Below are 10916 nucleotides of genomic sequence, written 5' to 3' on the forward strand. Positions count from 1 at the left end.
ATAATAAGAGTCAATATGTATGACTTACAAAAAAATAATGAAACTTATGTAATCAATCATTCAATAAATATTTTAAAAAATATATATATATATATATATATATATATATTGAATGATGAACAATTCATGAAGAATAGCTAGGAAAAATGAATGGATTGCGTTAAATGCAAAATAAATGAATAATAAATGTTTATAAAAATTATAATGGAAATTAGAAAAAATAAAATAAAATAAGGATATATGAGAAAAAAGATGAATAGGTTTCTAACATTTAAGAGAAGCGATGTCATCAATCTTGGTTTTCATTTACACATATTAGTTATCTAAAGTATACTTTTTATTCGCAAGTAATGTCAGAGGTATCTTMAATCATTATGGAAATTYYATTGTCTCTGCGATTAATATCTTCCCTAGAAAAGAAATGGGTAGTCAAATTGAAAAAAGAAAACCAGTAAAAAATATATTGAAGTTTGTTAAGGCCACATCATAGTTTATAGTACTTTCAAGATTTCATCATCGGACCATTATTGCCATAATATGTTTTTCCTTTACACATATTAGTTTTCTCAAAATATACTTGAAAAAAGATAACCATTAAAAAACATGTTGAAGTTTGTTGAGGCTATACCATAGTTTGTTGAGGCTACATCATAGTTTGTAGTACTTTCAAGATTTCATCATCGAACCATTATTGTCATAACATTCCATCATCGACCATGTTGTCATCAAAACTCTGAAAGCGTTGTCAAGAACAAATTATCGGTTTCATTGAGAAAACTTAAAAAAATTATAGAAGAGAAAAGTAAAAAACAAAATCCCAAAATCCTAACAAAAATAAGAAGAAATGCATATCTGAATTAGTCTTGTCGAATAAACTTAAAAATAGATTTGTTGAAAAAGAATAAAATTTATGAAATAAAAACCAATTAAGTGATAGAAATGGAGAAAAAAAAATTGAATGATAAACAGTTCATGAAGAAGAGCTAAGAAAAATGAAAGGATTGTGTTAAATGAAAAATATTTATAGAAATTAGAATGAAAATTAGAAAAAAAAAGATTAAAATAAGGATAAATGAGAAAAAAGATAATTTCTAACCTTTATGAGAAATCATGTTATCAATCTTGGTTTTTCTTTTGTGAGAATATTTTTAAGAACATAATCAATTGTTTCTTGATAGCAATTTATGTCAAACTATATCAAGAGGAAGAGATTGAGAAATAAAGAGATGAARAGATAAAAAGTTGGAGAAGGTAAATCAATTGCAATAATAAATAAAATAAATGTCTATTAAGAAGAAGTTGAATAGTCTAGGGGGTTAAACTTATCATAAATGCTTATTAAAAAGTTGAATAATTTGGGAGGTTAAACTTAGTTGGATGCAAAATTACCAAATGATCTCATCTATTATGAAATATACAATTTGCTTRTARGGGYATAATAGTMTTTAACTTAATTAGTATTTTAAAAAACAAAAAAAAGGAGAAAAAAAATAAATAAGCTCCTAGTATTTAGAAGAGGCCACATCATACATAGTGGTTTTTTCTTTAATATATATATATAGATTGCTAAATGCATATTTACCTACTAATTTTTGCTCACACACATTAATATAAAGACCTATCTTTTATATTTTCAATGCATTATTTAATCTGATTTTAAAACTAATTAGAATGATGACGTCATGTTTTGGGTGGCTCATGTCCTCTAAAAATTTATTGTGCCAAAGTGAAACATGGAGGGAGAGGGTTAATGAGAATAAATAGACACCACATTGGTTGTCGGTTATTTATTGATTGGGTCTATTTATTTTCATTTTTTTTTTACTTTTTAGGGTAAATTTAAGTTATAAAAAAACTTGTATTTTTATAAAATTGGTATCCAAATTCTTTTTAAATTTAAATATCTCATTTTTTTTAGTTTAAATAAATTTATAGTTTAAAAAGTATATAATTTCTTACAACACACTCTGCTATGATAGTTATATTAAACTGAGTAAACTCTCTTTTAGGGGTTGTTTCGCAGTTACTGAATGGTTTTGTGCAGAATCAATAAGTAGTCAGAATGATTATGAGGCTTTCATGATATAGTGCAAAATGAAATATAATTGTTTGGTAATTGTTTACAATGAAATTATGGCTATTAATGGTTAATGGATGTCCAGAATGCAAAATCATTCAGAGGGTTTTGGAACCATAAGAGACAAACTTCTTTTTTTGTCAAACAAGATTCATCTATTAAGGATTCAGAGATTGTCTCTTAATGGAACTATTAAGAGGTAAACAAATAACCCGTTAAAGTTAGAAAAAAAAGAGAATGAAGAAATATCTGAATTTAGAAGAAAAAGAGAAAAAATACAGTATACATGTTAGAGATGTTCTTAAAACATTTTGAATTGCTATGATATAATTATTTTAAGAATAAAGTATCAATTTTTTTAAAAAAAATACACAAATTTTGATGGTTATTCTATTTTATAAATTTCAGTATTTTATCATTAAAATATTTTATAAATTCGTAACCTTAACACATCGTTAAACAAACCTTATAAAAATAACACACTCAGTATTATAAAAGTAGCATACCTCTCTCCTCAGTATTAAGTTTTGGAGATTTATATAAATTTCAAGATTTATATCAAGTTTAAGAGATTTATCTACTGTAGGACTAGGATTATGGTAATCTATTTGTTGTGCCCACGCTAGCTACAAGATATTACACCTGATACGTTACTCTAATTTTGCGTATCCAAGAACTAGTATTAAATATAAGATTTTTGGAAATGTTTATAACCGTCATGTCCATCCTCAATTGCTCCTTTTACATCCTTATCAGTCCGCCCCTCCACCTCACCCCTGGTACAGGTTATCAACAAAATATGGCATGAACAATATCATTTTCACTAATTCGCATAATTGACTTTTGCTTGTGTTATAAAATACTATCTTAACCACAAGGGTGATGTCTGGTTGGTTTGAGCTTGACTCCAAAGGTCAAAAGTACCAGGATGTCCCAAGGAGAAATAAAAATCCCCTTGTGACCACATAGGTTCAAATGCGGTGACTCCGAGCTATATTCAGGTTAATAAAAAAAATGTTATCTTAATCTTTTGAGTAACAATTGTATAAATTGGACTCATACAAATGACCGAAGACAACTCACAATAAATTGAACGAAATTTGTTCCAATATTGTATTTGTTTACTATACAATAAACCGTTTACAAAATTATCAATAAACAGATAACGAAAATTCCATCGTACGTATAACTGTATATTCGTCAAATTTTACGACTTATATATATATATATATATATATATATATATATATATAGGGGCCTATTCAAGGGAAAACTGAGTTGTTTGTGGTAACTATGAGAACCAATATTAACCACAAATCAATAGATAAATTAGGAAATTTATAAATTTGGTAATTTTAAATTAAAATCTTAATGCAAGGATATTTTTGGTATTTTAAAACTCTCATCTCTCCTCTCTTCTCTCTCCGGCCACCATTCTCCGTCCTCCGGTGATACCACTATGATACCACTATGATACCTAAAAATATTGACTTTGTTAAACAAAAGATACATTGTGATACCTAATCATATATAAGATGCATAGTGATACCACTGTAGTATATCTGGAGGACGGTGGCCGGAGTACGGTGGCCGGAGAGAGAAGAGAGGAGGGAGGAAAGTTTTAAATTACCAAAAATATCCTTGCATTAATATTTTAATTCAAAATTGCCAAAATTATAAATTTCCTAATTTATCTATTGATTTGTGGTTAATATTGGTTCTCACAGTTACCACAAACTAATTAGTTCTCATTTGATTAGGCCTATATATATATATATATATATGTAGAGAGAGAGAGAGAGAAGTGATCATATGAAAACCGCCCTCATTTGTGTAAACCGTGCAAACCACTTTCATCTGTCGATTTCATTGTTTAATCTTATGAAATTTTTTCATGAAATTGTTTCATATAAGACTTTTTTTGATGAAGTTGTTTCATATATGGTTGTGAAATTGTTTCATATAATACTTAATGAAACTGTTTCATGTATTTCTCTAACATTAATGAAACTGTTTCATGTAATTCTCTAAAATTAAAATAATGAAGATGATAATATCTATAATTAACACCCTCCACAATAAAAATGATTAATCAACCTCTCATAATTACAAAAAAATGAACAAAATGAAAAATTATGATTGGTTGAATGCGGTTTGCACGGTTTATACAAATTGAGTGGTTTGCATTTGATCGCTCCCCTATATATATATATATATATATATATATGACAAAGAAACTATTTATTTTCATGACACATACATGTGAATTGCACATGATGGCATATTCTTTCAAGATATAAAGAGAAAAGGTACAACGCCCATTTTACATATGTCAAAAAAGAGATGAAAGTACAAGCGTCGAAGCTTTATGTACAACAATATAAACATGTTTACGTTTTATCTGTTCTTTTCAAGAAATGGGTGATTGCAGGCTTCGTCCAAACTAATCACATGACAGATCGTAATCGTAAGCTTCATCTGTAATCCTGAGATAAATCCTCCGATGATGACAAACGCGTATACTGTTTTTGTTGAATTGAAGAAGTTTATTGCAAGTTAGAGTAGAAGGCAAGCACCAAATCAAATGTCCTTAGAAGTTTCACATGGAGATGGACCCATTCACATTCTCTTTGTTATTACTACACTTTAAAGTTATTATACTCCATGCATTAAAGACTTGTACTTTATGTATTAAATGTTGTTCAACCAATTAGGTTTCATGTAGTTCAACATTTATAAGTTGTAACAAAACCCTTTGAACACTTGCTTAACCTTCCTTTGGCAATGTTTTTGTTTTTTTACTTATATTTAGGAATAAATTAATCTGATCGTTGAAATTTCAGTATAAGGAAAAGGTTGTTTGAATTTTAATAGAAAATCATTTAAAATGATACCAATTACTTTTATATAATTAAGATCGAAAAAGTTGGTTGCCAACCACAAAGGGTGGTGCCTGATTGGTTTGAGCTTGCCTCCAAAGATCAAATGTACCTGGAGGTCTCAAGTTCAAATCCAAAGAGGATTAAAAATCCTCTTGTGACCACGTAGGTTCAAATGCGGTGACTCCGGATTATCTATCGGCAGGACTCTCTGCAAGTGGAAGGTCGCATAGGGGCTCTCGGGAAGCTCTTTCTTTTATACCAGAAGGCCTCTCCCGAGTTGAGTTAAGATTCAATTAAGATGGTAAAGGATGTTAATGTCACAAAGCAGGTAGTCGTCCTGGGATTAGTCGGCTCGTATAGCGGGTTGAATATCCAGGTTAATAAAAAAAAAGTTGGTTGCCATTTTTTGTATTTAACCTTTTAGAAAAATTAACGTTGATAAAGAAACAGTGTTTCACAATCTCATTTCTTAAAAACCAAAATCATTTCACTTTTTTGTATACAACGATTATAAACTGTAAACTTAATGTTGACAGTTCACGGTTTTTAAAGCTACCAGTTACACACAATTTATATTCTTAATTTACAATTCTCATCAAAAAAATAATAACGTCAAACACGTTTCCGTTTTATAGTCATTAAAAATACACACATAAGCCTGGTTACCATTGAGTTTTATCTGATATTTATTTAGGTCGAAAGCTAAATAAATACCAGTTATGATGTTAAACACAAATATAAATATATCTGTAGTTGTTCTGAACTCGACATTTTGTTACTCAGAACTATATTATCTGGTAATCCCTTCGACATTGTCCTAATAGATTAAGATGTGTGCATCCTTAAGAAACCATGTTATATATGACACTGATAATCTGCTTTTGGTATTATAATTGGGATTTTGATATCATACTGATGAGCTTAAAAATCTACAATAATAAAAAGATAAATAAAGATTTGAATTTATAAAACATGTGCCAGATACAGATATAGTTAACAGTTACAAAAATTACATTAAGTACAAATCTACTGGGTATGTAAAACATGAGTATCTTTAGAAATACGTTTGTTTCGGAAAAATATGGTAACAATAATTGATGAATGGCTCTTGTACAAATATGATAGTGACGAAACCGACTAAGTGAGTACGATTCCAGATGAAAGTTAGGTATGCATTAGTAGGAAATGTATTATATGTCGCACAAGCAGACATCAATGTTTTTGGAGGAAAATGTCTCCCCGTTCCATTTTACGCGTCTTAAATTTGACAAGAACAATTCTCGATAAAATACGTACAAGAATTAGTGTTTGATAAACAATATAATTTGAGAATTTATATATGAGTTTTTTTCAGTGTTATTTACTATAACCGATGGACATTCTTTTAAAAACTTACTAATTCATGACGTATACATATAACTGAATATGAATACATTGTGAATATTTTATTATAAATACTAGTGTAGTTTGTAACGACGATTCTCATATTCTTTTTAAAATTAAGAACTATTAGAACCTGTATATTCATTGATACATATACACTATCAAAATATGTATTCCATCGATGAATATATTAATCAGTACATATCTACTACAGATATGAAAGATCTCCCTCCAAGTTGTACATACGACTTCCATCGAATACGACTTTTCGCAGAATTATATATATATATCTATAAGATCGAATATAAAATAAGTTTACAAACTGATATATTCAGTTTGATCTCACCGTCATACCACAAATCAAAATCATTTAAAACATCCCCATGTGCACTTGACCCTCTTCTAGACACCCTTCATATTAAAGGTTCCCACATATGGATGGCATGGGTGAATACAAGTCTTTATTGGATTAATATATTTATTTATTAACATGCTCATTTATTAATTTTTATAAGCATTTTTCTTTGTAATTTTAAATAAAAATAGGATTTTATAATTAATTTATATTTTATTGTATTTTTAATAACACTGAAACACTTTTTTTATATTTTAATAAAAAAAAAAGATTTTATAATTAACTTCAAATAACTTTATACATATATTTTAATAATCAATTTTTTTTACAATTTGTTGTATGTTTATTAAAAAGAAAATTGACTCAAATAACTATATTGTACAACAAAATTAACCTGTTAACTATTTTTCTTCGAACTTTACCCAAAAGTCATTAAATCCGTTATATTTAGATCCGCAATACCCACTAAACGTAAAAAAAGTGAACGTTTTTTAGCTAGATCCGTAACCACTGGTCCGTAATTATTGCGGATTCAACCCAAAACTCATTTTCCTATAAAACCTCCAAGGTGGACACTTACATATCTGACATTACGTATTCAAGAAAAATGAGTTTTGGACTGAATCCGTAATAATTACGGACCCAAACAAAAAAAAAGCTTTAGAATTATGTCGTTTAGTGGGTCTGCAGAAATTACGAACCTAGTAACTTTTGGATAAAGTCCGAAAAGAAATAATTAAAGAGTCTATTTGATCGTAAAATATGATATTTTGGTGAATTTTCTTTATTAAATCTATAGTTATTTCATTGGGTTCCGCATCTTAAAAATATATATAATTAAATTAGTAATGTCTTTGTGGGTCAAAGTCTAAATATGTGTTTTGTATTTGAGTAAAGTCGTATCTTTCTTTATCAACTAAGCTATACGTCAGAAACTGTTATTCAAGGTTGTTTCGTTCAAATTTACCCACTTTCGAAGCAATTCGAACTTTTTCGGACCCGATACGTTTTCCCCTACTATTGCCTCAAGTGATCTGTGCTCGTTTATTTCTTGTTATACGTATTTCTAGAAGTTTCTAAGTTATGCTAAATTTTTTAGACCTAAACATTCTTGTGATGGTTTCTTTGATTTCAATCACTTATAAATGGAATAAGATTTTACTTTAAATCTAATTATACTTGAAATCAACTGAATAAATATTTAGGGGCCGTTTACCAAATGTTTACTTGGGTAAACGTTTACTAAGTCAAATTTTTTTACCGGATTAATATGACAATGACCAAGAATCTTACCTGGTAAGAGCGAAGACACGAACCGAGAGTCTTACCCGGTAAATATGGTGACGACTCTTACCATGGTTAGCGCGTACTGGGTAAATTCTTACACACGATGTCATTTTGGTAGACTAAAAGCTTACCCGATAAGTATGCAATATAATTGAATTTTACCGTTAAGCGCTTACCAGAAATGATGTATTTGTTTTAATAACTCAACATAAAATTATTGTTTTTATATTTATTTCTTTGGTTTTTATAAACTTTAGAATTTTTATTTTCTACGCTTCTTGTCGTAAGCTTTTGTTGTTATGGTGTTTAACTTGATGTTATTCGTTGCTTTTAAGGCTTATTTTACATTTTGAGTATAATTAATTATTATTTTTTTGCGTTTATTTATGATTATTATAAAATGGTTTGAGCATGCTGTTTAACGGTAATTTTGGATTTATTTGTATGGAATTCTCAATGAAACTGAAAACGTTTGACAACCACATTAACAGATTTATTATCCCGTTTTTGTTTGTTAGTCTTTCGGTATCTTATTTGATAATGTTTTTAATATCAATAATTACATATTTATGTCTTGACATTGTGTTATTAAACTACTTTTTTATCGTTAAATCGACCAGTAAAAACGACTTGCACGATAAACTTTCTTATTGAGATTCCGTCATTACATGTCATCAACAGTTGTTCTAACAAATTCTATCTAATTTTCCTTCACGAATAAATTGCTTTTTGTAAATTCATTTCTTAAACTGTTACCCGTTAGAGAGAAATACTGAATTGTATATAAAACTACTACTTTTTTAGACAGAAAACAGAATCCAACTCGGTTAATAACTCACAAGAGTTTTTAATTACTTAATTACATTTAAAACTACTACAACTCAGTTAAATTTAGAGGTAATATGAATTAACTAACATGGTTATCATTTCTTCATAATAATTAAATAGAAATAATGACAAATAGGGTTCGGTTCAAATATATATGAAAATTAAATATTGTGAGAAGGTAATAAGTAAAGGTTAAGAAAAAATCATATGTGAATTATTGAAAAAATCTATTTGAAGATACGTATATGAATCCATGTTACAGATTGTTCAAATAGGTTCATACATACATACATACATACATACATACATACATACATACATACATAGATGTATGTATGAATATATGTGCGTATAGAGAGAGAGAGATTCAAATACAAATCATGTAATCATTACAAAATAAACAAACCAATCTCAACCATAGGTGTAGATGACCAACAATGTGGATTAAATGAATTCCTAAATTTACTCTCAACCACATTTTAACTGATTTGATAACCGCCTCTAAATTGAAAATCCAGGATTGAGATTAGGTTTGTGGGGTTTGTAGTAATTACATGGTCTGCATTAATTTGAAATCTCTCTCTCTCTCTCTCTCTATATATATATATATATAAGGGAGCGATTAAATGCAAACCACTCAATTTGTACAAACCGTGCAAACCGCATTCAACCAATCATAATTTTTCATTTTTTTGTAATTATGAGAGGTTGATTAATCATTTTTATTGTGGAGGGTGTTAATCATAGATATTATCATCTTTATAATTTTAATTTTAGAGAAATACATGAAACAGTTTCATTAATGTTAGAGAAATACATGAAACAGTTTCATTAAGTATTATATGAAACAATTTCACAACCATATATGAAACAACTTCATCAAAAAAAGTATTATATGAAACAATTTCACAAGATTAAACAATTTCATGAAAAAAWTTCATAAGATTAAACAATGAAATCGACAGATGAAGGTGGTTTGCACGGTTTACACAAATGAAGACGGTTTTCATATGATCACTCCTCTCTCTCTCTCTCTCTCTCTCTCTATATATATATATATATATATATAAGCAAACGATCGAATCACATATAAAAACCACATGTGTTTCACGTGACTTTGGCCGCGACCTAAAGACACCGACCATATCACACGCACTCCCTTTGTTGACTGTTAATGAAAAATCACATGTGATTTTCCTCATGATTTGGCCCTTTTTTTATTTAGGCATTGTTTTCGTTTGAGCTTTTCTCTCTCTCTCTATATATATGTATATATGTGTGTTTGTGTGTGTGAAAACTTATTAGTGTTTAATTTTTAAGTAATATTTTAAGTTTTCACGCAACACATATAAAATTTAAGGGTTTTTAATTGCAATTAACTAAACGTGCAAATATTCAAATAAAATAGTATAATATTCAATACATAAAAAATACAAAAAAAAAATAATAATTAAATAACTCAGTATTATAATACTACGACTGTACACGACTTCCATACAATGTACCAATCAAGTTTGCATATTTAATATGTTATTATCAATTGACTATAACTAATACCAATTAAATTGGTTTCAATTTAACTGACAAAATTGATACACATATTGACTAATTTGATTCAATACAACGTTATCATCAATCAACTTTATCTATATACCATTTACCGCAGATAAAACTTTATGTATAATTTAATTTTTTAAGTAATATTCAAAACTATAAATTAAAATAAATTTTGTCACTTGATTGTCAATTTTGTAATTATTTTCAAATAATCCGGTCTCTAATTTAAAATTATAAATACCTTTTATTTTTATTTACTAGAAGAATACTCGCGTAATGCAACGAGACACATCTCGACTTAAATGTTCTATTTTATTCTTTATCTTTGTCGATGTTATGATACGATTTTATGTGTTTTTAAGAAAACAATAATGATTTAATTTTTGAATAAAATATAAATTTTAAGATGTCATAAGAATTTGAAAAAAAATATATCAATGTTAATATCAAATCAACTATTTAAAAGTTCTTATTTTTATGTAATTTCTTTAATTTATTTTTTATATGATAATTTAATTTAAGTTTAATAATGAAATAATTTATTTTT

Source organism: Cynara cardunculus (assembly GCF_001531365.2).
Source record: "Cynara cardunculus var. scolymus isolate 2C chromosome LG 5, CcrdV1, whole genome shotgun sequence".
Lineage (NCBI taxonomy): Eukaryota > Viridiplantae > Streptophyta > Magnoliopsida > Asterales > Asteraceae > Cynara > Cynara cardunculus.